This window comes from Oncorhynchus mykiss, chromosome 7, assembly GCF_013265735.2.
Source record: "Oncorhynchus mykiss isolate Arlee chromosome 7, USDA_OmykA_1.1, whole genome shotgun sequence".
Taxonomy (NCBI): Eukaryota; Metazoa; Chordata; class Actinopteri; order Salmoniformes; family Salmonidae; genus Oncorhynchus; species Oncorhynchus mykiss.
This window is the reverse complement of record NC_048571.1, coordinates 69,699,486-69,726,599: the sequence shown is the minus strand read 5'-3', so window position 1 is coordinate 69,726,599 and position 27,114 is coordinate 69,699,486. Positions and strand designations below refer to the sequence as shown.

Here is a 27,114-nt window from a genome sequence, read left to right as displayed (position 1 = left end):
CACCAACCCAACCCAACACACACACTAAACTGCTTAAGTATACAACAACAGTTGCAGCACCCCTTACTGCTACAGCCAGCTGATTCCAGAGTAATGACACAACAGAGATGTCACACATTCACACATCCCTCTCTCATCCCCCATCATCCCTCACATCCTCCCTCCACCTCTCCCACAGACTGAACGTCATGACATCCCACTCACTCTTTTCTGTTTGCATAGACACAAACGTTAACACAGATGGAAATACACACACAGACACGAGACTACAGACATCCTAGTCTTATAAACAGTTTGTGTTTTATATGAACTCAGTAAAATCTTTGAAATTGTTGCATGTCGTGTTTACATTTTTGTTCAGTTTTAGAGTCTCTTTTTTTTTTTACTTTCAATTCTCCCTGACTGTCTTTTATTTTGGTGATTGTACATTTTCAAAGATAATATTATTAAAAAACTATATAGGTCCATTATCTTTTCTACCTACATTATATCACCCAAGGCTGTTAATGGCCAAAAGATCTCTGCCAGATCATGACATGACATAAAATGGCATAACAGGACATAATCCTTGGCAGAGGTCATGTGAGGTAGGGTAACTGCCTGTTCAGAGAATTTTGAAATGATCCACACATCCCAATTCATAAACAATCCCTTTCCTATTCTCTGTTGGTTCTCTGCAGTGCATACCTATATTAGAAATAATGGTCCCATATCCACAGTCGATAAAACAACAACCTGACCACAACCAGACTAACTGGTCTGACAGCTGATCCTAAATCCTACTGGATGTGTCAACAACATTACAGCAACGTTTGCTAATGTTAGGTCCTAACCTCTTTGGTTAATTGTTTGGTTAATTGGAAGGGTAGCCCTCAGTGATCTAATATCAGTGACAGTGATGTCTGTCAATCACATGGTATACCACATAAGCTTTATAATAGAGGATCTAGCAATGAAGTAACCTGTGCTACACATTGTAACAAACTAGGAAGTACTTGCATTATGGTGTACTTGACACTTAGGTAATAATGCACCGATATTACATTTTTGGCCGATTTCCGATATTCCCCCCCAAAAAAGTATACCGATAACCAATATTACATTGTTTTGCTGCCTTTTAAGTATTCTAGTACAGTTAATTCGTGACTCCCCATCCCGGATCCGGGAGCGTAATCATCGCCTGACACTAATTAGCCTAACGCAACAGACATAAATATCCCTAGAAAATATTCCTATTCATGAAAATCACAAATTAAATATATTGAGACACAGCTTAGCCTTTTGTTAATCACCCTGTCATCTAAGATTATCAAAATATGCTTTACAGCCAAAGCTAGACAAGCATTTGTGTAAGTTTATCATAGCCTAGCATAGCATTATGCCTTGCTAGCAGCAGGCAACCTTGTCACAAATCAGAAAAGCAATCAAATTAAATCGTTTACCTTTGATGAACTTCAGATGTTTTCACTCACGAGACTCCCAGGTAGAGAGCCAAAGTTCATTTTTTCCCAAAATATTATTTTTTAGGTGAAATAGCTCCATTTGTTCTTCACGTTTGGCTGAGAAATCAACCGGAAATTGCAGTCACGAAAACAGCGAAATATATTCCAAATGAGCTCCATAATATCGACAGAAACATGGCAAACGTTGTTTAGAATCAATCCTCAAGGTGTTTTTCTAATATCTATTGGATAATATATCCGTCGGGACAATTCGTTTTTCATTAGGACCGATTGGAGTAATGGCTAACTGTATTTTACGCGAGAATCTCTCTCGAAGCCACCATGTGACCACTTACGCAATGTGGCCGCCTACGGCTATTCTTCAACATTAATGCGTAAAACTACGTCACAATGCTGTAGACACCTTGGGGAAAACGTAGAATAAGCTTGTTGATGGCACATTCACAGCTGAATAGGGACTCATTGGAACGCAGCGCTTTCAAAACCTGGGGCACTTCCGGATTGGATTTTTCTCAGGCTTTCGCCTGCAACATCAGTTCTGTTATACTCACAGACAATATCTTTACAGTTTTGGAAACGTTAGAGTGTTTTCTATCGAAAGCTGTCAATTATATGCATATTTTAGCATCTTGTCCTGACAAAATATCCTGTTTAAAACGGGAATGTTTTTTTTCCAAAAATGAAAATTGTGCCCCCTAGTACCAACAGGTTAAATAGTTAACATACACACATGGACGCAGCGGTCTAGGGCACTGCATCTCAACACAAGATGCGTCACTACAGTCCCTGGTTCGAATCCAGGCTGTATCACATCCGGCCATGATTGGGAGTCCCATAGGGCGGCGCACAATTGGCCCAGCTTTGTCCGGGTTTGGCCGTCATTATAAATAGGAATTTGTCCTTAACTGACTTGCCTAGTTAAATAAAGGACACACACACACACATTACTTTGTTGGCATTTATATATGTCCCCATTACCAGTAAAACATAATCAAAAACTTTTTATTTCACTTACTTGCTGTGCTGTTTCGTTGTTCATTTGTTCAGTCATTTCATTCTCAACCAACCAGGATTTCTATGGAACGCCGTTTGGGTCTTTGCATGTCAAAAATATCCTATTTAAAACTATTTGACGTGTCAAATAAAACTATTTGATGTGTCAAATCAGTTTGTTGACCAATCAGGACCTGAATATGACTGCAAGTCACTTAATAATTTAATGTGTTCAATCGTTTTATGTAGTTATTACACATTGATTACACTATCACATGTATTCCATATGTCACAACGATTCATCAATACGTATGCTATGATGCTGGTAAGTTGTCTTGCACACCTATAGTGCTGGTCCTAAAAAAAGCTAGCTAGCTCATGGATGCAAACAATGTTCTTCCACAAAAACATAGCAAAACGACAATCTGTTTCAGAATCTATAGTTAGCTAGCTATGTATATAGCTAGGTGTCATCATCTAAAATAACCCTAATTTATAAGACAGTTCATATTTGAGTAATGGTGGACGGACTCATCTATGTGAAGCTAGCCACAATAGTGGACTTTGCGGTTAGCCTTCAAAATAAAAGTATGGCATAAATTCCACTATTTGCCTAATCCTTATTGTGGCTAGCTTCACAACACATAACCCGGTCCAGTCGAGCTTCACTAGCCAGATGAAGCTAGCTGGTTGCTTATAACTTTAGATTTGGGCAACAGGGTTAAGTAGCTGGCTAGCTATTTATTTTCACAAACTGAAGTTCAATTTCAATAGGCGAAAAACAAGTGGCAACCTAGCTAATACTTACAAGGATTCTTAAATCATTGCTAAAAATAATGAAAATTACAGCAGTATCTCTAGGTCATCGTTTTCAGGCTGGTTGTATTGGTGCTAGCTAGGTACCAAGCTAAAGCTAGCTACCCCAGAAGTTGCGGTCCAACAAATGATGCTTTATTACCAACGTGGTATTGTAAACACATCGTTCATGGCCGGTGTTTGCAGACTTTTTTGTACAGCTTTAACAGTGCTACTGTCTCTTTTATGACACGCAAAGACCCAAACGGAGTTCAATAGTATGTATGTCGTGAAGCTAATAGCAGTGACGCTATTACTGTGTAACTCTGACAGGGAAACATTGGAAAATAGCGCTCTTGGTAGTGTTAACTGGTGCTCGACCAGTTGGCGAAAGCCAACATCACCCACAACAGAGAAAGGTTGATTGTCAAGGACAATGAATTATATTATCTTGGCTTTAATGGATTTCGCCTTTGAGTTGTCTCGCTGCAATTTTGTTACTCTTTCAAATGACTGCTTGACTTGTTGACTACTTGATCCACACAGCAGACATTGTGGGCTAGTTTAGGAATGCTGTGTTGCACATATAGCGCAAAATTTTACATGGCGACATTACGTCATGTACGTTATATAGGTATGCACGTCAGCTTTGACATCGGTTTTGCACATCGGCCGATACCGATATTTCCGATATGTTCACCAATATATCGTGCATCCCTACACTTAGGCTCTCATTTTGTTTGATATTTTGAAAACCAAACTAAGGAGTAGCATAGTTACCCTTGACTAGGATTATTGTGGTGACCGTGTTACCGCCACACAAGTTATTACCGCAGTAAAATTCTACGTGACCTTTGAGTCACGGTAATCTCCTGTTATGCACTGTGGACATGCATTAGTAGTAGTAGCCAACTCACTAATGATCATCAGGTTGCTAATGGCCTGGTACTTAGGGCTCTATTGTCCCTCTAAAATCAATGCATTATAGAGAAATTAACATTAAATTCTCTGACAATAGCTCTGATGGCAGTCAGCATGCTATTTGCACGCTCCCCCAAATCTTGAGAAACCTGTGGTGTTGTGTGACAAAACTGCATATTTTAGAGTGGCCTTTTATTGTCACCAGTTCAAGGTGCACCTGTGTAATGATCATGCTGTTTAATCAGCTTCTTGATATGCCACACCCGTCAGGTGGATAGATTTTCTTGGCAAACAATAAATGCTCACTAACAGGTACGTAAACAAATTTGTGCATACAATTTGAGAAAAATAAGCTTTTTGTGCATATGGATCATTTCTGGGATCTTTTATTTCAACTCATGAAACCAACACTTTACATGTTGCGTTTATATTTTTGATCAGTATACTAGGGCCAGGGCGAGACCAGTGTTGCAATACTCTATTTTACATATAGCCGGTTTATAAAGAACCAAAGAGTTTAGTCTGGTTCATGTTTTAAAATATTGCAATACTGGTATTGTCATAGACCTAGAATTTAGCAGTAATGATTTTGTTATTATGTTTGAGCAAAAGAACACAGCATTAGCCAAGTCAGAACATGTGGAATTGCAGGAAATTAGCTTTAAAACTGCAATATTTTCTCTCGGTGCATGTCAAAATGTGTAGAATTGCAAGAAATTTGCTTTAAACTAGAGGTCGACCAATGAATCGATTATGGCCGATTACATTGCATTCCACGAGGAAACTACGTGGCAGGCTGACCACCTGTTACGCGAGTGCAGCAAGAAGCCAAAGTAAGTTGCTAGCTAGCATTAAACGTATCTTATAAAAAAAAACAATCAATCTTCACATAATCACAAGTTAACTACACATGGTTGATGATATTACTAGGTTAACTAGCTTGTCCTGCATTGCATATTATCAATGTGATGCCTGTTAATTTATCATCGAATAACAGCCTACATCGCCAAACGGGTGATGATTTAACAAAAGCACAATCAAATGTACCTAGCCATAAACATCAATGCCTTTCTTAAAATCAATACACAGAAGTATATTTTTTTAAACCTGCATATTTAGTTAAAAGAAATTAATGTTAGCAGGTAATATTAACAAATTAACTTTAATGTTAATTAACTAACTGTCACTTCTCTTGCCTTCATTGCATGCAGATTCAGGGTATATGCAACAGTTTGGGCCGGCCTCCTGGCTCTTTGCAAACTAATTTGCCAGAATTTGACATATTTATGACATACATTGCACATCCTTCAATGTTAACAGCAATATTAAGACTTAGGTTTGCCACCCGTTCGATAAAATACGGAATGGTTCTGTATTTCACTGAAAGAATAAATGTTGTTTTCAAAATGATAGTTTCCGGATTTTACCATATTAATGACCGAAGGCTCGTATTTCTGTGTTTACTAAATTATAATTAAGTCTATGATTTGATATTTGATAGAGCAGTCTGACTGAGCGGTGCTAGGCAGCAGCAGGCTCGTAACCTTTCATTACTGCATTTGCCAGCAGGTCTTAGCAATGCTTGAAGCACAGCACAACTACTTATCTGATAGAGTTCAGTGTGTCAAATCGGAGGGCCTGTTGTCCGGGCCTCTGGCAGTCTCTATGGGGGTGCCTCAGGGTTCAATTCTTGGACCGACTCTCTTCTCTGTATACATCAATGATGCCACTCTTGCTGCTGGTGAGTCTCTGATCCACCTCTACGCAGACAACACCATTCTGTATACTTCTGGCCCTTCTTTGGACACTGTTAACAGGACACAAACTCCAGACTAGAGGTCGACCGATTATGATTTTTCAACGCCGATACCGATTATTGGAGGACCAAAAAAGCCGATACTGATTAATCGGCCGATTATTTTTATTTTTTTGTTGTAATAATGACAATTACAACAATACTGAATAAACATTTATTTTAACTTAATATAATACATCAATAAAATCAATTTAGCCTCAAGTAAATAATGAAACATGTTCAATTTGGTTTAAATAATGCAAAAACAAAGTGTTGGAGAAGTAAAAGTGCAATATGTGCTATGTAAGAAAGCTAACGTTTCAGTTCCTTGCTCAGAACATGAGAACATATGAAAGCTGGTGGTTCCTTTTAACATGAGTCTTATCAATATTCCCAGGTAAGAAGTTTTAGGTTGTAGTTATTATAGGAATCATAGGACTATTTCCCTCTATACCATTTGTATTTCATATACCTTTGACTATTGGATGTTCTTATAGGCACTTTAGTATTGCCAGTGTAACAATTTAGCTTCAGTCTCTCTCCTCGCTCCTCCCTGGGCTCGAACCAGCAACACAACGACAACAGCCACCATTGAAGCAGCGTTACCCATGCAGAGCAAGGGGAACAACTACTAGAAGGCTCAGAACGAGTTATGTTTGAAACGCTATTAGCGTGCACTAACACCAGCCTCATCTCGGGAGTTGATAGGCTTGAAGTCATAAACAGCGCAATGCTTGACGCACAACGAAGAGCTTCTGGCAAAACTTGTATGCTCAGTCAGATTATATGCAACGCAGGACACGCTAGATAATATCTAGTAATATCATCAACCATATGTAGTTAACTAGTGATTATGATTGATTGAATAAAAAAACAATAAGTTTAATGCTAGCTAGCAACTTACCTTGGCTTACTGCATTCGTGTAACAGGCAGGCTCCTCGTGGAGTGCAACGAGAGAGAGGCAGGTCGTTATTGCGTAAGACTAGTTAACTGTAAGGTTGCAAGATTAGATCCCCCGAGCTGACAAGGTGAAAATCTGTCGTTCTGCCCCTGAACGAGGCAGTTAACCCACCGTTCCTAGGCCGTCATTGAAAATAAGAATGTGTTCTTTAACTGACTTGCCTAGTTAAATAAAAAATAAAAATTAAAATGGCAAATTGGCGGCCAAAAATACAAATTTCCGATTATTATGAAAACTTGAAATCGGCCATAATTAATCGGCCATTCCGATTAATCGGTCGACCTCTACTCCAGACGAGCTTCAACGCCATACAACTCTCCTTCCGTGGCCTCCAATTGCTCTTAAGTGCAAGTAAAACTAAATGCATGCTCTTCAACCGATCGCTGCCTGCACCTACCCACCCGTCCAATATCACTACTCTGGACGGTTCTGACTTAGAATATGTGGACAACTACAAATACCTAGGTGTCTGGTTAGACTGTAAACTCTCCTTCCAGACTCACATCAAACATCTCCAATCCAAAGTTAAATCTAGAATTGGCTTCCTATTTCGCAACAAAGCATCCTTCATTCATGCTGCCAAACATACCCTTGTAAAACTGACCATCCTACCAATCCTCGACTTCGGCGATGTCATTTACAAAATAGCCTCCAATACCCTACTCAACAAATTGGATGCAGTCTATCACAGTGCCATCCGTTTTGTCACCAAAGCCCTATATACTACCCACCACTGCGACCTGTACGCTCTCGTTGGCTGGCCCTCGCTTCATACTCGTCGCCAAACCCACTGGCTCCAGGTCATCTACAAGACCCTGCTAGGTAAAGTCCCCCCTTATCTCAGCTCGCTGGTCACCATAGCATCTCCCACCTGTAGCACACGCTCCAGCAGGTATATCTCTCTAGTCACCCCCAAAACCAATTCTTTCTTTGGCCGCCTCTCCTTCCAGTTCTCTGCTGCCAATGACTGGAACGACCTACAAAAATCCCTGAAACTGGAAACACTTATCTCCCTCACTAGCTTTAAGCACCAGCTGTCAGAGCAGCTCACAGATTACTGCACCTGTACATAGCCCATCTATAATTTAGCCCAAACAACTACCTCTCCCCCTACTGTATTTATTTATTTAGCTCCTTTGCACCCCATTATCTCTCTACCTTGCACATTCTTCCACTGCAAATCTACCATTCCAGCGTTTTACTCGCTATATTGTATTTACTTCACCACCATGGCCTTTTTTTGCCTTTACCTCCCTTATCTGTCTCAGCCTCCAGTATTTATGCTGCAGTAGTTTATGTGTCGGAGGGCTAGGGTCAGTTTGTTATATCTGGAGTACTTCTCCTGTCCTATTCGGTGTCCTGTGTGAATCTAAGTGTGCGTTCTCTAATTCTCTCCTTCTCTCTTTCTTTCTCTCTCTCGGAGGACCTGAGCCCTAGGACCATGCCCCAGGACTACCTGACATGATGACTCCTTGCTGTCCCCAGTCCACCTGGCCGTGCTGCTGCTCCAGTTTCAACTGTTCTGCTTTATTATTATTCGACCATGCTGGTCATTTATGAACATTTGAACATCTTGGCCATGTTCTGTTATAATCTCCACCCGGCACAGCCAGAAGAGGACTGGCCACCCCACATAGCCTGGTTTCTTCCTAGGTTTTGGCCTTTCTAGGGAGTTTTTCCTAGCCACCGTGCTTCTACACCTGCATTGCTTGCTGTTTGGGGTTTTAGGCTGGGTTTCTGTACAGCACTTTGAGATATCAGCTGATGTACGAAGGGCTATATACATAAATTTGATTTGATTTGATTTATCTCACCTCATTTGCTCACATTGTATATAGACTTATTTTCCTCTGTATTATTGACTGTATGTTTGTTTTACTCCATGTGTAACTCTGTGTTGTTGTATGTGTCTAACTGCTTTGCTTTATCTTGGCCAGGTCGCAATTGTAAATGAGAATTTGTTCTCAACTTGCCTACCTGGTTAAATAAAGTGGGTGGGGGCGGGGAGGGGACAACATATTTCTATACCACAACGATGGGGGCGTCAAAAACTCTCTACAGTAGAGGTTTCATAATACCCGGAAAAACTAGCGGTCAAACAGGGAAATGATTCCAATCGTCTTATAGCCATAAAGTTCTTCCATAGGAGATTTTGATGAAATTATACAGACCAAAAATTCCAATTGGCTAAGCGTAAACTATCATCATTGTTAGCTCTGGCATCTTACTTGGAACCAAGGACTGATCACCCCAATCCACAAAAGTGAAGAAAAATTTGACCCCAATAACAACTGTGGGATATGCGTCAACAGCAACCTTGGGAAAATCCTCTGCGTTAACACTAACAGCAGACTCGTACATTTCCTCAGTAACAACAATGTACAGAGCAAATGTCAAATTGTCTTTTTACCAAATTACCATACGACAGACCATGTATTCACCATGCACAACCTAATTGACAAACAAACAAAGGCAAAGTCTCATGCTTTATGGATTTCAAAAAAGCTTTTGACTCAATTTGGAATGAGGTCTGCTATACAAATTGATGGAAAGTGGTGTTGGGAGAAAAACATACGACAATATAAAATCCATGTACACAAACAACAAGGGTGCAGTTAAAATTAGAAAAAAATCACATTTATTTCCACAGGGCCGTGTGGTGAGACAGGGAGGCAGCTTGAGCCCCACCCTCTTCAACATATATATCAACGAATTGGCGAGGGCACTAGAACAGTCTGCAGCACCTGGCCTCACCCTCCTAGAATCTGAATGCCTACTGTTTGCTGATGATCTTATCCACAGATTTTGTCAGACCTGGGCCCTGACAGTAAATCTCAGTAAGACAAAAATAATGTTCCAAAAAAAGTCAGTGTCCAGGACCAGAAATACAAATTATTTCTAGACACCATTGCCCTAGAGCACACAAAACAAGTATACATATCTCGGCCTAAACATCAGCGCCAAAAAGCTGTGCACGATCTGAGAGACAAGGCAATAAAGGCCTTCTATACCATCAAAAGGAACATAAATTTCAACATACCAATTAGGATCTGGCTAAAAATACTTGAATCAGTTATAGAACCCATTGCCCTTTATGGTTGTGAGGTCTGGGGTCCGCTCACCAAACAAGAATTCACAAAATGGAACAAACACCAAATTGAGACTCTGCATGCAGAATTCTGCAAAAATATCCTCTGTGTACAACGTAAAACACCAAATAATGCATGCAGAGCAGAATTAAGCCGATACCCGCTAATGATCAAAATCCAGAAAAGAGCCACTAAATTCTACAACAACCTAACAGGAAGAAATACCCAGCCTTCTATAACAAAGACATCACCGACAGAGAGATGAACCAGGAGAAGAGTCCCCTAAGCAAGCCGGTCCTGAGGCTCTGTTCACAAACACACCCTACAGAGCCCCAGGACAGCAACACAATTAGACCCAACCAAATCATGAGAAAACAAAAAGATAATTACTTGACACATTGGAAAGAATTATCCAAAAAACAGACCACTGTGACTGAAAGGAAAGGTTTGACTATGTACAGACTCAGTGAGCATAGCCTTGCTATTGAGAAAGACCACTGTAGGCAGACCTGGCTCTCTTGAGAAGGCAGGCTATGTGCACACTGCCCACAGAATGTGGTGGAAACTGAGCTGCACTTCCTAACTTCCTGTCAAATGTTTTACTATGTTAGAAACATATTTCCCTCAGATTACACAGACTTCGAAAACAAATCCAATTTTGATTAACTCTCAAGATTTGTGACCTGTCGCTACAAGAAACGGGCAAACAGTGAATAACAAACACCATTGCAAATTCAACCTATATTTATGTTAATTTATTTTCACTTGCACATCATTACAATACTGTATACAGACAATGACATTTGAAATGTCTTTATTCTTTTGGAGCTTTTGTGAATGTAACATTTACTGAACATTTGTTGTTTATGTCACATTTGTATGTTATCTATTTCACTTGCTTTGGTAATGTTAACATATGTTGCCAATGCCAAAAAAAGCACCTTAAAATGAGAGACAGTGAGAGAGTGTGTGAGTGTGTTCTGGGATCTGGTTCCCATATTCCAAAAGACAAATGGATTACAGTATGGATAGAAGGAAAACACCAGCCTACATAAAGTTTATTGCAAAAGTAGCTGCAGCGCATGATCATATAGCTCTGAGTATAGGCAACCAGACTGTCAGGGACATGTGTTCATGATCATATAGCTCTGAGTATAGGCAGCCAGACTGTCAGGGACATGTGTTCATGATCATATAGCTCTGAGTATAGGCAGCCAGACTGTCAGGGACATGTGTTCATGATCATATAGCTCTGAGTATAGGCAGCCAGACTGTCAGGGACATGTGTTCATGATCATATAGCTCTGAGTATAGGCAGCCAGACTGTCAGGGACATGTGTTCATGATCATATAGCTCTGAGTATAGGCAGCCAGACTGTCAGGGACATGTGTTCATGATCATATAGCTCTGAGTATAGGCAGCCAGACTGTCAGGGACATGTGTTCATGATCATATAGCTCTGAGTATAGGCAGCCAGACTGTCAGGGACATGTGTTCATGATCATATAGCTCTGAGTATAGGCAGCCAGACTGTCAGGGACATGTGTTCATGATCATATAGCTCTGAGTATAGGCAGCCAGACTGTCAGGGACATGTGTTCATGATCATATAGCTCTGAGTATAGGCAGCCAGACTGTCAGGGACATGTGTTCATGATCATATAGCTCTGAGTATAGGCAACCAGACTGTCAGGGACATGTGTTCATGATCATATAGCTCTGAGTATAGGCAACCAGACTGTCAGGGACATGTGTTCATGATCATATAGCTCTGAGTATAGGCAACCAGACTGTCAGGGACATGTGTTCATGATCATATAGCTCTGAGTATAGGCAACCAGACTGTCAGGGACATGTGTTCATGATCATATAGCTCTGAGTATAGGCAGCCAGACTGTCAGGGACATGTGTTCATGATCATATAGCTCTGAGTATAGGCAGCCAGACTGTCAGGGACATGTGTTCATGATCATATAGCTCTGAGTATAGGCAGCCAGACTGTCAGGGACATGTGTTCATGATCATATAGCTCTGAGTATAGGCAGCCAGACTGTCAGGGACATGTGTTCATGATCATATAGCTCTGAGTATAGGCAGCCAGACTGTCAGGGACATGTGTTCATGATCATATAGCTCTGAGTATAGGCAGCCAGACTGTCAGGGACATGTGTTCATGATCATATAGCTCTGAGTATAGGCAGCCAGACTGTCAGGGACATGTATGTGTTCATGATCATATAGCTCTGAGTATAGGCAACCAGACTGTCAGGGACATGTGTTCATGATCATATAGCTCTGAGTATAGGCAGCCAGACTGTCAGGGACATGTGTTCATGATCATATAGCTCTGAGTATAGGCAGCCAGACTGTCAGGGACATGTGTTCATGATCATATAGCTCTGAGTATAGGCAGCCAGACTGTCAGGGACATGTGTTCATGATCATATAGCTCTGAGTATAGGCAACCAGACTGTCAGGGACATGTGTTCATGATCATATAGCTCTGAGTATAGGCAGCCAGACTGTCAGGGACATGTGTTCATGATCATATAGCTCTGAGTATAGGCAGCCAGACTGTCAGGGACATGTGTTCATGATCATATAGCTCTGAGTATAGGCAGCCAGACTGTCAGGGACATGTGTTCATGATCATATAGCTCTGAGTATAGGCAGCCAGACTGTCAGGGACATGTGTTCATGATCATATAGCTCTGAGTATAGGCAACCAGACTGTCAGGGACATGTGTTCATGATCATATAGCTCTGAGTATAGGCAGCCAGACTGTCAGGGACATGTGTTCATGATCATATAGCTCTGAGTATAGGCAACCAGACTGTCAGGGACATGTGTTCATGATCATATAGCTCTGAGTATAGGCAACCAGACTGTCAGGGACATGTGTTCATGATCATATAGCTCTGAGTATAGGCAGCCAGACTGTCAGGGACATGTGTTCATGATCATATAGCTCTGAGTATAGGCAGCCAGACTGTCAGGGACATGTGTTCATGATCATATAGCTCTGAGTATAGGCAACCAGACTGTCAGGGACATGTGTTCATGATCATATAGCTCTGAGTATAGGCAGCCAGACTGTCAGGGACATGTGTTCATGATCATATAGCTCTGAGTATAGGCAGCCAGACTGTCAGGGACATGTGTTCATGATCATATAGCTCTGAGTATAGGCAGCCAGACTGTCAGGGACATGTGTTCATGATCATATAGCTCTGAGTATAGGCAGCCAGACTGTCAGGGACATGTGTTCATGATCATATAGCTCTGAGTATAGGCAGCCAGACTGTCAGGGACATGTGTTCATGATCATATAGCTCTGAGTATAGGCAGCCAGACTGTCAGGGACATGTGTTCATGATCATATAGCTCTGAGTATAGGCAACCAGACTGTCAGGGACATGTGTTCATGATCATATAGCTCTGAGTATAGGCAGCCAGACTGTCAGGGACATGTGTTCATGATCATATAGCTCTGAGTATAGGCAACCAGACTGTCAGGGACATGTGTTCATGATCATATAGCTCTGAGTATAGGCAGCCAGACTGTCAGGGACATGTGTTCATGATCATATAGCTCTGAGTATAGGCAGCCAGACTGTCAGGGACATGTGTTCATGATCATATAGCTCTGAGTATAGGCAGCCAGACTGTAAGGGACATGTGTTCATGATCATATAGCTCTGAGTATAGGCAACCAGACTGTCAGGGACATGTGTTCATGATCATATAGCTCTGAGTATAGGCAACCAGACTGTCAGGGACATGTGTTCATGATCATATAGCTCTGAGTATAGGCAGCCAGACTGTCAGGGACATGTGTTCATGATCATATAGCTCTGAGTATAGGCAGCCAGACTGTCAGGGACATGTGTTCATGATCATATAGCTCTGAGTATAGGCAGCCAGACTGTCAGGGACATGTGTTCATGATCATATAGCTCTGAGTATAGGCAGCCAGACTGTCAGGGACATGTGTTCATGATCATATAGCTCTGAGTATAGGCAGCCAGACTGTCAGGGACATGTGTTCATGATCATATAGCTCTGAGTATAGGCAACCAGACTGTCAGGGACATGTGTTCATGATCATATAGCTCTGAGTATAGGCAGCCAGACTGTCAGGGACATGTGTTCATGATCATATAGCTCTGAGTATAGGCAGCCAGACTGTCAGGGACATGTGTTCATGATCATATAGCTCTGAGTATAGGCAGCCAGACTGTCAGGGACATGTGTTCATGATCATATAGCTCTGAGTATAGGCAGCCAGACTGTCAGGGACATGTGTTCATGATCATATAGCTCTGAGTATAGGCAGCCAGACTGTCAGGGATATGTGTTCATGATCATATAGCTCTGAGTATAGGCAGCCAGACTGTCAGGGACATGTGTTCATGATCATATAGCTCTGAGTATAGGCAGCCAGACTGTCAGGGACATGTGTTCATGATCATATAGCTCTGAGTATAGGCAGCCAGACTGTCAGGGACATGTGTTCATGATCATATAGCTCTGAGTATAGGCAACCAGACTGTCAGGGACATGTGTTCATGATCATATAGCTCTGAGTATAGGCAGCCAGACTGTCAGGGACATGTGTTCATGATCATATAGCTCTGAGTATAGGCAGCCAGACTGTCAGGGACATGTGTTCATGATCATATAGCTCTGAGTATAGGCAACCAGACTGTCAGGGACATGTGTTCATGATCATATAGCTCTGAGTATAGGCAACCAGACTGTCAGGGACATGTGTTCATGATCATATAGCTCTGAGTATAGGCAGCCAGACTGTCAGGGACATGTGTTCATGATCATATAGCTCTGAGTATAGGCAACCAGACTGTCAGGGACATGTGTTCATGATCATATAGCTCTGAGTATAGGCAGCCAGACTGTCAGGGACATGTGTTCATGATCATATAGCTCTGAGTATAGGCAGCCAGACTGTCAGGGACATGTGTTCATGATCATATAGCTCTGAGTATAGGCAACCAGACTGTCAGGGACATGTGTTCATGATCATATAGCTATGAGTATAGGCAGCCAGACTGTCAGGGACATGTGTTCATGATCATATAGCTCTGAGTATAGGCAACCAGACTGTCAGGGACATGTGTTCATGATCATATAGCTCTGAGTATAGGCAGCCAGACTGTCAGGGACATGTGTTCATGATCATATAGCTCTGAGTATAGGCAGCCAGACTGTCAGGGACATGTGTTCATGATCATATAGCTCTGAGTATAGGCAACCAGACTGTCAGGGACATGTGTTCATGATCATATAGCTCTGAGTATAGGCAGCCAGACTGTCAGGGACATGTGTTCATGATCATATAGCTCTGAGTATAGGCAACCAGACTGTCAGGGACATGTGTTCATGATCATATAGCTCTGAGTATAGGCAACCAGACTGTCAGGGACATGTGTTCATGATCATATAGCTCTGAGTATAGGCAACCAGACTGTCAGGGACATGTGTTCATGATCATATAGCTCTGAGTATAGGCAGCCAGACTGTCAGGGACATGTGTTCATGATCATATAGCTCTGAGTATAGGCAACCAGACTGTCAGGGACATGTGTTCATGATCATATAGCTCTGAGTATATGCAGCCAGACTGTCAGGGACATGTGTTCATGATCATATAGCTCTGAGTATAGGCAACCAGACTGTCAGGGACATGTGTTCATGATCATATAGCTCTGAGTATAGGCAGCCAGACTGTCAGGGACATGTGTTCATGATCATATAGCTCTGAGTATAGGCAACCAGACTGTCAGGGACATGTGTTCATGATCATATAGCTCTGAGTATAGGCAACCAGACTGTCAGGGACATGTGTTCATGATCATATAGCTCTGAGTATAGGCAGCCAGACTGTCAGGGACATGTGTTCATGATCATATAGCTCTGAGTATAGGCAGCCAGACTGTCAGGGACATGTGTTCATGATCATATAGCTCTGAGTATAGGCAGCCAGACTGTCAGGGACATGTGTTCATGATCATATAGCTCTGAGTATAGGCAACCAGACTGTCAGGGACATGTGTTCATGATCATATAGCTCTGAGTATAGGCAACCAGACTGTCAGGGACATGTGTTCATGATCATATAGCTCTGAGTATAGGCAGCCAGACTGTCAGGGACATGTGTTCATGATCATATAGCTCTGAGTATAGGCAGCCAGACTGTCAGGGACATGTGTTCATGATCATATAGCTCTGAGTATAGGCAGCCAGACTGTCAGGGACATGTGTTCATGATCATATAGCTCTGAGTATAGGCAACCAGACTGTCAGGGACATGTGTTCATGAGTATACTAAAGACAGGAGAATATTATAAAGGTGTGTGAGATTGACAACCTTCCTTTTGCTATCTCTTTCCCTCTTTGTCTCTCTAATTTACAACTTGATGACATCTTTGCAGATTTAATTGTTTATACTTGGTTAATTGCTTGCTATAAGCCCACCATGTGCACAATGCTGTCACATGTGCCATGCCCTTTTCTCAAGAATGTCAAATGTCACTTGCCTGGAAACCCGACATTGAATTGCATTGAGCTCTACATCAGGCAGAAATTAGCATTTGAATCAGAAAAGTTTACTCACAGGCTGTACATGCCAGAATGTTGAATACAAGTATAGTTTAATGTACTTTACCAGTTGTCCATGAGGTTGGTCCTGTTGGCGGTAGGAATGTGAGACAATATATCCAGTCTTATTACATAAACCTTTCAAAGGGCTGGTAGTGCGTTCGGGTTTGTATCACCTGAAGCATGCACAGAACCATGTAAATATATGCAAGAGCTCAGCAAGTTCTTGTGATCATGCTTCAGGTTATATAAATCTGAAACACTACCAGAGCTTTGAAAAATGTATGTAATTATTACATTCCTGTGGATATACCATTATTGTCTCACATTTCTACCGCCAAAAGGCCACTGACAACCGGTAAAGTACGTGAACATATCATTTTATTCAACATTGGCTCGTACAGGTCATGTTTCAAACGCTGATTTCTGCCCGACATAGAATTAAATGCAATTCAACGTCGGGTTTCTAGGCAAGAATGTCACCTGCTTAAAAGTCGAAACCCTACTACTATACATTTCCTCCACTAGCCCAGCAACCTGGCTGTTTGATGTCGCGGTTTGTTGGCTATTTCATGACATGGCCGACTGAATTCAACCTACCAACCTGACAGCTTTCGACTTCAAAACAATGCCACAGCAAATACTTTACTGGTGCAACCACGACATGGTTGGTTACACTGTAACGCCTATCTAAACGGTCAGAAATGGCATGACCGAGGTTTGATTAGGATACATTGTAACACAACACATATAAAGCGATAGCCTATCCTGAATAGTGAGTGAGTTGTTGCCCACACTCTGGGCCTATTTCTTATTTCGTATTATCAGATCATTAGAAAAGTAGAAAATAGTCGTGGGCTATCCGCCTGTGCCTCGGTCTGCCACCGAACAGCGTCATTCTGTTCAGGCGACCAGCAACAGCGCAATCGGTATTTTACTGCAAGTAGACACGAGCGAGCTACCAACTTCACTGCTCACCAACTTCATTTGAAATGCAACAAAACACAATATTCCATCTGACATGCAAATTATGTTTGGACATTGATTATTAATTCATGGTGAAAACCCCCCTTACCTGCTTTAGCTTTATGGCCGCCAACGAGCTGGTGCCATAATATCCGAATTATTCTGCTTTCAGGCTGCTCAAATATTGATTAAAAATATTGTTGATTCCAAAATGTATCCAACAATTTCCGGTGTCTGATATTGTTGATATATCACGCATTAACGTGATTAAAGGCGAAAATCCGCACACGCGTCCCTAATTGTTGGATAATCCAGCCAGCCCCTCGTCACTATAAACCGGTTATTTAGCCTTTTTTTTGTTTTGCTGATCGGGTGCTCATCGCCTTCTCATCCGCGTGTGTGGGGCTGGAGCGGCAAGTGAGAATCACTTGGAGAAACGTGACCTCTGGCGGACAGTTTATGTAACAACAACCTATTTGCTTGTTTCTATTTTGCCTGACTGAGAAGGGTGCAATAGCGGGAGGCAATTCGATGCGTTCTTCTTCTTCTTCTTCTTCTTCTTCTTCTTCTTCGGTGGGGTTAATCTAGGCATCCAACGTTATGATGCATTACCGCAACTTATTGTACTGGAGTGTGGGCCAGACGGGGAAAAACAAAATACTACCTGCCAGCCCCTTTGCTCTTAAAAAATATAACATATTTGAGACTATATCTAATGACGTTCTACTCAATATACTCTTTAAACTTATTTCCTGTATCCCTTCTCCCTCATACTAGATCTCATCTTCTCTCTTTCCCTCCAATAATGTCCACACTGTATCAGTACATGCTCCACTGTCTCTGTTCCCTGGCAATACTCACATTTTCCTGTTGGAAACTTTCCTATCACATGTAAGGTCTTATTCAACTGCCTGTGTCCCACCCATACGCTTGTAAATATAGCCTCCTCTCTTCTGTACCTTCCTGACGTTCTCCCCTCCCCAACTGTCCTCAGTACTTGAAATAAATGCCTGCCCTTAGTATCTCTATTCCACTGCTCCTGCCCTTAGTATCTCTATTCCACTGCTCCTGCCATTTCTCCTCCATCACTGTTCAATCATGCTTTTTGCCTCTGCCTTGCTCATTGAAACTACCACATCAACATCCCCACTACTTCGTGCTTGTTTAGCCAGTACATCAACTGCCTCATTCCCCTCCACTCCCACGTGAGTTGGGACCCATGTAAATACTATCTGTATACCCATTTGTTTACTCCTGCCATGGGTTTGTAGCACATCATAAAGCAGGTCTTGTCTGCTACGTGATATAAAGGACTGGAGACTCCTTAACACTGCACATGAATCAGAGTAAATAACTACTCTGTCTGGTTTAACTTCCTCCACCCACTGCAAGGCCAACAGTATGGCCATAATCTCCGCCGTATATACAGCCAGATGATCTGTAATACGTTTCCTGACTCTTACGTCACATTCCTGCACTACAAATGCTGACCCAGTACGTCCTGTCCTTGGATCTTTTGAACCATCTGTGTAAATGGCCACAACATCCTGATACACAGTCTCCAGACGTCTCTTAAACCAATCAGATGGATCAACACCCTCCCTATCTTTCTGTAGTCTCTCCAACACTTCTAGATCTACTAGTGGAGGTGGGAGGAGCCATGGTGGATTCACCGGCATAGCCACCGTTGGACTAAACTCCATTCCATACAGTCCCATCTCCTTCGCCTGCATATTACCAACCCACCCAAAGGTTGTGTTGTCTTCGCTCATGTTCCCAGCATGCCTGTAAAATCCCTTTTGCAGGATGAGACACCCCATGTCCCTTTAGGTTGACCCAATAATTAATCGCCAGCTGCTGTCTCCTAATCTGCCATGGCATTTCCCCTATCTCCCGTGTGGGCATTCCTTATGCTGAAAAACAGGGGGGCTGCCTGTAGGGCATTGTTTTCCCGCAGTTCTGTTAATGATGGGAAGCCAGCTAGTCCGGTACACTGCAGGAGGGAGGGGCACCTTGCGCTAACTAGCAAGCTAGCACACAGTGTCACCCCAGCCTCCCGCATGCTGTGCTAGCGGGAGTCGACTGGTAGACAGTGTCCTCACCCTGGCTGTTAACGACGGTGAGGGCAGGTGTTCGGCAGGCGGGAGTGAAGGATACTAGCTAACAAGGATTACGGGAGGTAGGTACGACAAAAACTCAGATAATACTTTTATTTCCCTTTTGACCCACAATCAAAAGTGTCACAAGCATGGAGATGTCGTGCTCGAGGGGTGGGCATTCAAGCAGGAACCAATGGGGTGCTTTGGGGGGGCCGTTTGTGCAGATGTAGGAATGTCCACATGCAGGAACGCCCCGAATTGCGTTCTGCAAATCAAATCAAATCAAATGTATTTATAAAGCCCTTCTTAGATCAGCTGATATCTCAAAGTGCTGTACAGAAACCCTGCCTAAAACCTCAAACAGCAAGGGGTGGAGATTAAAACAGAGCATGGCCAAGATGTTCAAATGTTCAGGGTCAAATAATAATAATCACAGTGGTTGTCGAGGCTGCAACAGGTCAGCACCTCAGGAGTAAATGTCAGTTGGCTTTTCATAGCCGATCACATTCAGAGTATCTCTACCTGCTGTCTCTAGAGAGTTGAAAACAGCAGGTCTGGGACAGGTAGCACGTCCGGTGAACAGGTCAGTGTTCCCTAGCCGCAGGTAGAACAGTTGAAACTGGAGCAGCAGCACGGCCAGGTGGACTGGGGACAGCAAGGAGTCAGTCATGCAGTTGCACACTATTGGCCTGACTTGCTTGTGTTCTCACACATAAATTATTCACACTGACTGTTGCTTAGCAAACGTAGAAAGAAAAAGTTAGCAGGTATTTTTAAGAACCCATTAGCCCATTTACTCGCCTTAGCTGTGCTCATCAGTTCCAAGTAACATTCGTAAATAGGTTGCTTAGGCCATTGAATGCAATGTGACAAAAAGTTGGTATTATAGTCAGGATTAAAATGGAGTTTGCATGACATGACCCAGTCACCCTCTGTTATGAGTAGGTGCTCAAATGGAGACTAGAGAACACTATACAGTAGGAGCTGAATATATTTATGTATGTATTGTATGTATTCTGTAGTGAGCACATTTACAGCATCATGTAAATAAAACTATTCCATGAAATATGAAAATCGAATACAGACAGGCACAGCTGTGATGAGATGAGTCCACAGGGAATCTCTACCTCTCTCTCGCAATTCAATTCATTTCAATGGCCTTTATTGGCATGGGAAACATGTGTTAACATTGCCAAAGTAAGTGAGGTAGATAATGTACAAAAGCGAAATAAACAATACAAATTAACAGTAAACATTACACATACAGAAGTTTCAAAACAATGAAGACATTACAAATGTCATATTATGTATATATACAGTGTTGTAACAACACACTTGTGGGAACAGGTCACACATCTTGCTGCTGTGATGGCACACTGTGGAATTTCACCCAGTAGATATGGGAGTTTATCAAAATTGGATTTGTTTTCAAATTCTTTGTGGATCTGTTTAATCTGAGGGAAATATGTCTCTCTAATATGGTCATACATTTGGCAGGAGATTAGGAAGTGCAGCTCAGTTTCCACCTCATTTTGTGGGTAGTGAGCGCATACCCTGTCTTCTCTTGAGAGCCATGTCTGCCTACGGTGGCCTTTCTCAATAGCAAGGCTATGCTCACTGAGTCTGTACATAGTCAAAGCTTTCCTTACGTTTGGGTCAGTCACAGTGGTCAGGTATTCTGCCACTGTGTACTCTCTGTTTAGGGCCAAATAGCATTCTAGTTTGCTCTGTTTTTTTGTTAATTCTTTCCAATGTGCCAAGTAATTATCTTTTAGTTTTCTCTTGATTTGGTTGGGTCTAATTGTGCTGCTGTCCTGGGACTCTGTTGGGTTTGTTTGTGTTTGTGAAAAGAGCTCCAGGACCAGCTTGCTTAGGGGACTCTTCTCCAGGTTCATCTCTGTCCCTAGAATTTCTAAGCAAACAGCTGGAGGCAGGGCTTTCTCCTATAGAGCTCAATTTTTAGGGAATGGTCTGCCTACCCATGTGAGAGACGCAAACTCGGTCTCAACCTTTAAGTCTTTACTGAAGACTCATCTCTTCAGTGGGTCATAGGATTGAGTGTAGTCTGGCCCAGGAGTGTGAAGGTGAACAGAAAGGCTCTGGAGCAACGAACCGCCCTTGCTGTCTCTGCCTGGCCGGTTCCCCTCTTTCCACTGGGATTCTCTGCCTCTAACACTATTACAGGGGCTGAGTCACTGGCTTGCTGGTGCTCTTTCATTCCGTCCCTAGGAGGGGTGCGTCACTTGAGTGGGTTGAGTCACTGATGTGATCTTCCTGTCTGGGTTGGCGACCCCCCCCCCCCCCCCCCCCCCTTGGGTTGTGCCGTGGCGGAGATCTTTGTGGGCTATACTCGGCCTTGTCTCAGGATGGTAAGTTGGTGGTTGAAGATATCCCTCTAGGGGGCTGTGCTTTGGCAAAGTGGGTGGGGTTATATCCTTCCTGTTGGCCCTGTCCGGGGGTATCATCGGATGGGGCCACATTGTCTCCTGACCCCTCCTGTCTCAGCCTCCAGTATTTATGCTGCAGTAGTTTATGTGTCGGGAGGCTAGGGTCAGTTTATTATATCTGGAGTACTTCTCCTGTCTTATCCGATGTTCTGTGTGAATGTAAGTGTGCTCTCTCTAATTCTCTTTCTTTCTCTCTTTCTTTCTCTCTCTCGGAGGACCTGAGCCCTAGGACCATGCCTCAGGACTACCTGGCATGATGACTCCTTGCTGTCCCCAGTCCACCTGGCCGTGCTGCTGCTCCAGTTTCAACTGTTCTGCCTGCGGCTATGGAATCCTGACCTGTTCACCGGACGTGCTACCTGTCCCAGACCTATTATTTGACCATGCTGGTCATTTATGAACATTTGAACATCTTGGCCATGTTCTGTTATAATCTCCACCCGGCACAGCCAGAAGAGGACTGGCCACCCCTCATAGCCTGGTTCCTCTCTAGATTTCTTCCTAGGTTTTGGCCTTTCTAGGGAGTTTTTCCTAGCCAACGTGCTTCAACACCTGCATTGCTTGCTGTTTGGGGTTTTAGGCTGGGTTTCTGTACAGCACTTTGAGATATCAGATGATGTACGAAGGGCTATATTAGTACATTTGATTTGATTTGATTTGATTAGGTGATGGCTTTGTTAAGGAAGGTTTGGGAATCGCTTCCTTTTAGGTGGTTGTAGAATTTAACAGCTCTTATTTGGATTTTGATAATTAGTGGGTATCGGCCTAATTCTGCTCTGCATGCATTATTTGGTGTTCTACGTTGTACACGGAGGATAGTTTTGAAGAATCCAGAGTCTCAATTTGGTGTTTGTCCCATTTTGTGAAGTCTTGGTTGGTGAGCGGACCCCAGACCTCACAACCGTAAAGGGCAATGGGCTCTATGACTGATTCAAGTATTTTTAGCCTGATCCTATTTGGTATGTTGAGTTTTATGTTCCTTTTGATGGCATAGAATGCCCTTCTTGCCTCTCTCTCTCTCTCTCTCCCTATCTAATACAGACAGGCACAGCTGTGATGAGTTGAGTCCACAGAGAATATCTCTCTCTCTCTCTCTCTCTCTCTCTCTCTCTCGCTCTCTCTCTCTCTCTCTCTCTCTCCCCCTCTCTCTCTCCCTCCCTATCTCCTCCCTCCCCTTCTCTCAGCTGGCTGTGCAGTAGTGTTGTCAGCCTGTCCTTTCTTTGTATTGGTGGACACTTCACATTATTGTAATTATTTTTTGAATACTTGATGAGGGTTGTTGATGTCAACCACCTGTATTCATTGGAGAGAGAATCTATGCTAGCAAACAGCCTCATGCCATTAATATGCATAGCCATCTCGAGACAACTCCGATATAATGTGTTTTTTCTCAAAATTGCAGGGATGTCACGTGTCCTACTTATATCAGTACACTGGTAACAACTTAAGCATTACGAAACCATACATTTTTTTGTTGCCCAAAATCGACAATTTCATTGACCTCCATACAATACTCCTTGCTTGGTGTGCGAAACTAAAAAACACCAGGTGCTGGAGGGAGATAGATTTTTCGCCCGGTTGGGCCTCTCTCTTCCTCTTCCTCTCTGGTATTGGTCATTGAGAGGCTTTGAAGCCACCGGTCGATCATATCGGCACCCCCCCGTAGGAGCAGTCCTCCATAGGAATGAATGGAATTTTACAGTATTTACATTAAATGTTTCAAGGACAAAATAACATGTATTTCAGTATTTTGTTGTTGTAGTGGGGACAGTAACATTAGGAGTCTCAAAAAAAATGCTTTAAGGAAAATGGTTATATATATATATATATATATATATATTTTATGTTTAGCTCACATAATATAATTTAAAAGTATACATTACGGTGTCTGTACAAATATAGAAATTAATAAATGCATTTACAATGGAGGTGTTTCAAGATAGCTCCGAGATGGCTTCAATACAGCTCAGAGGTGGCTTCAATAAAGCTCCGAGGTGGCTTTAATACAGCTCAGAGGTGGCTTCAATACAGCTCCGAGGGGGCTTTAATACAGCTCCGAGGGGGCTTTAATACAGCTCCGAGATGGCTTCAATACAGCTCCGAGGGGGCTTTAATACAGCTCCGAGGGGGCTTTAATACAGCTCCGAGATGGCTTCAATACAGCTCCGAGGTGGCTTCAATACAGCTCCGAGGTGGCTTCAATACAGCTCCGAGGTGGCTTTAATACAGCTCCGAGGGGGCTTCAATACAGCTCCGAGGTGGCTTCAATACAGCTCCGAGGTGGCTTTAATACAGCTCCGAGGGGGCTTTAATACAGCTCCGAGGGGGCTTCAATACAGCTCCGAGGTGGCTTCAATACAGCTCCGAGGTGGCTTCAATACAGCTCCGAGGGGGCTTCAATACAGCTCCGAGGTGGCTTCAATACAGCTCCGAGGTGGCTTCAATACAGCTCCGAGGGGGCTTCAATACAGCTCCGAGGGGGCTTCAATACAGCTCAGAGGTGGCTTCAATACAGCTCCGAGGGGGCTTCAATACAGCTCCGAGGGGGCTTCAATACAGCTCCGAGGGGGCTTCAATACAGCTCCGAGGTGGCTTCAATACAGCTCCGAGGGGGCTTCAATACGCCATTGTGTGCAGCTGTGGTTTAGCAGAGCTGATGTCTCATTCTGATATTACATCAAATCAGCTAATAAAATCTTGGTTATTATGGATTTGACAAGAAATATGTTACTCTAAAAAAGTTATTATGGCAATACATTATGCGGCTACTTACTTTTATAACAAACAATTATCTATGACACATAAGACAATGCAAGACACAGACAGCGGAGTACTGCCTAAAGCAGGGATCATCAACTAGATTCAGTTGCGGGACGATATTTTCTTGAGTGGAAGTTAGGGGGTCCGGAACATAATTACAAATCATTTGTAGACTACAAATTGACTGCAAGAAGCCCAAACAGAAATAATGTGTGACTAAAACACAATAATGTCAAACCTAGCTTAAATGTGTATGCATGGCCATACTTGGGATCAGATTTCTTAAATTAAAATCACTTGGAGCTGATTTCCTAGTTTTTTACAGTCTTTTATGCCCAACATTCTTTTACTTTGAGATTTGTGTGTATTTTTGTGAATTCTTAGATAATACTGTACTGTTGGAGCTAGGAACACACGCATTTTGTTGCACCAGCAATAACATCTGCTAAATATGTGTATGTGACCAATAAAATGCGATTTGATTGGATTGGAACAATGAAAATTCTACACAAATGTATTTTTTTACTTTGTTATTTTTTTTTCTTTCTCATAAAACCACCTGGCCTGTGAGCTGCCAGTTAGGGAACCCTGACCTAAAATGTGACATAATTATTGGTTGGCAAATTAATCCCTGCATTTACACTTTATGACCAGTAGGTGGCGGAAGAGGATACTTTCTCCCTCCCTCACACACAAAGGCAGTGCACTTTGTCTCCTCTCTGCAGTTAGGTCTTCTGACCTGCTGTATCCATGGCGAACTTGGATGATGACCGAGCCCAAGGCTGACTATTGGATAACAATCACACAGCCACAAACAGTGACTGTTATCCAGAGATTCTATGTACCAGTGACTACAATTTGCATACCACCCCAACAGATCCATGGATGACACAATTGCCATTGCATTACACACTACCCTTTCCCACCTGGACAAGAGGAATAGCTAAGTGAGAATGCTGTTCATTGACTACATCTCAGCTTTCAACACCATAGTGCCCTCCAAGCTTGTCACTAAGCTCAGGGCCTTGGGTCTGAACTCCTCACTGTGCAACTGGGACCTATATTTCCTGACAGCCTGACCCCAGGTGATTTATTTAATCAGCTAAGTTGACTGAGAACACATTCTCATTTTTTACATCAATGACCTGGGGAATAGTTACAGGGGAGAGGAGGAGACGCATGAGCAAATTGTAAACTGGGGATGATTAGGTGGCCATGATGGTCAGATTGGGATTTTAGTCAGGACACCAGGGTTAACACCCCTACTTTTACAATAGGTACCATGGGATCTTTAGTGACCACAGAGAGTCAGAACACCTGTTTAAGATCCCATCCAATGGACAGCACCCTACACAGGGCAATGTCTCCAATCACTGCCCTGGGGCATTGAGATATTTTTTTAGACTAGAGGAAAGGGTGCCTCCTACTGGCCCTCCAACACACCTTCCAGCAGCATCTGGTCTCCCATCTGACCAGACTGACCAGGACCAACTCTACCTAGCTTCAGAAGCAAGCCAGTAGTGGGATGCAGGGCGGCATACTGCTGGCACTGATGAGGTATGCAACAACACCTCTTCAACACAAGGTTCCACCAGGGGTGTGTGCTCAGCCCCCTCCTACTGTCCCTGTACACCCATGACTGTGAGGCCTAGCACGGCTCCAACTCAATCATTAAGTTTGCTGACGACACAACAGTGGTAGGCCTGATTACCAACAATGACAAGACAGCCTACAGGAAGAAGGTTAGAGCCCTGCGGAGTGGTGCCAGGAAAATAACCACTCCGTCAACATCAACAAGACACAGGATCTGATCGTAGACAACAGAAGACAGAAGAGGGAACACGCCTCCATCCTCATCGATGGGGCCGCAGTGGACAGGGTCAAAAGCTTTAAGTTCCTCGGTTTGCACATCACTGAGAAACTGAAATGGTCTCACCACACTGACGTGGTGAAAAAGGCTCTACAATCTCAGTCTGTTGAAGAAATTCATCATGGCACCTAAGACCCTCACAAACTTCTAGAGATGCACCATGTAGAGCATTCGGTTGGGTTACTTCGTGGCCTGGTACGGCAACTGCAGTGCCCTGCTGCGCCCTCAACTTGGCTCTCGAGAAGATGGTGCTGTCTGCTCAAAGCATCACCGGTGGTACGCTGCCAGCTCTCCAGGAAATATAGTTCACTCAGTGTCAAGGGAATGCCAAAAA

General features: G+C 43.0%; 1 protein-coding gene across 1 annotated transcript in view; it reads right to left on the bottom strand.

Annotated features, from left to right (window-relative positions):
• LOC110528363 (phosphatidylinositol 4-phosphate 3-kinase C2 domain-containing subunit beta) overlaps positions 1-18,440 on the bottom strand; it is an 88,663-nt gene extending 70,223 nt beyond the window's left edge. The window contains exon 1 of the mRNA XM_036983959.1: positions 17,714-18,440. The gene's annotated coding sequence lies outside the window, so the exon portion shown is untranslated. The remainder of the gene's footprint in view (positions 1-17,713) is intronic.
• Between the last annotated feature and the right edge of the window lie 8,674 nt (positions 18,441-27,114).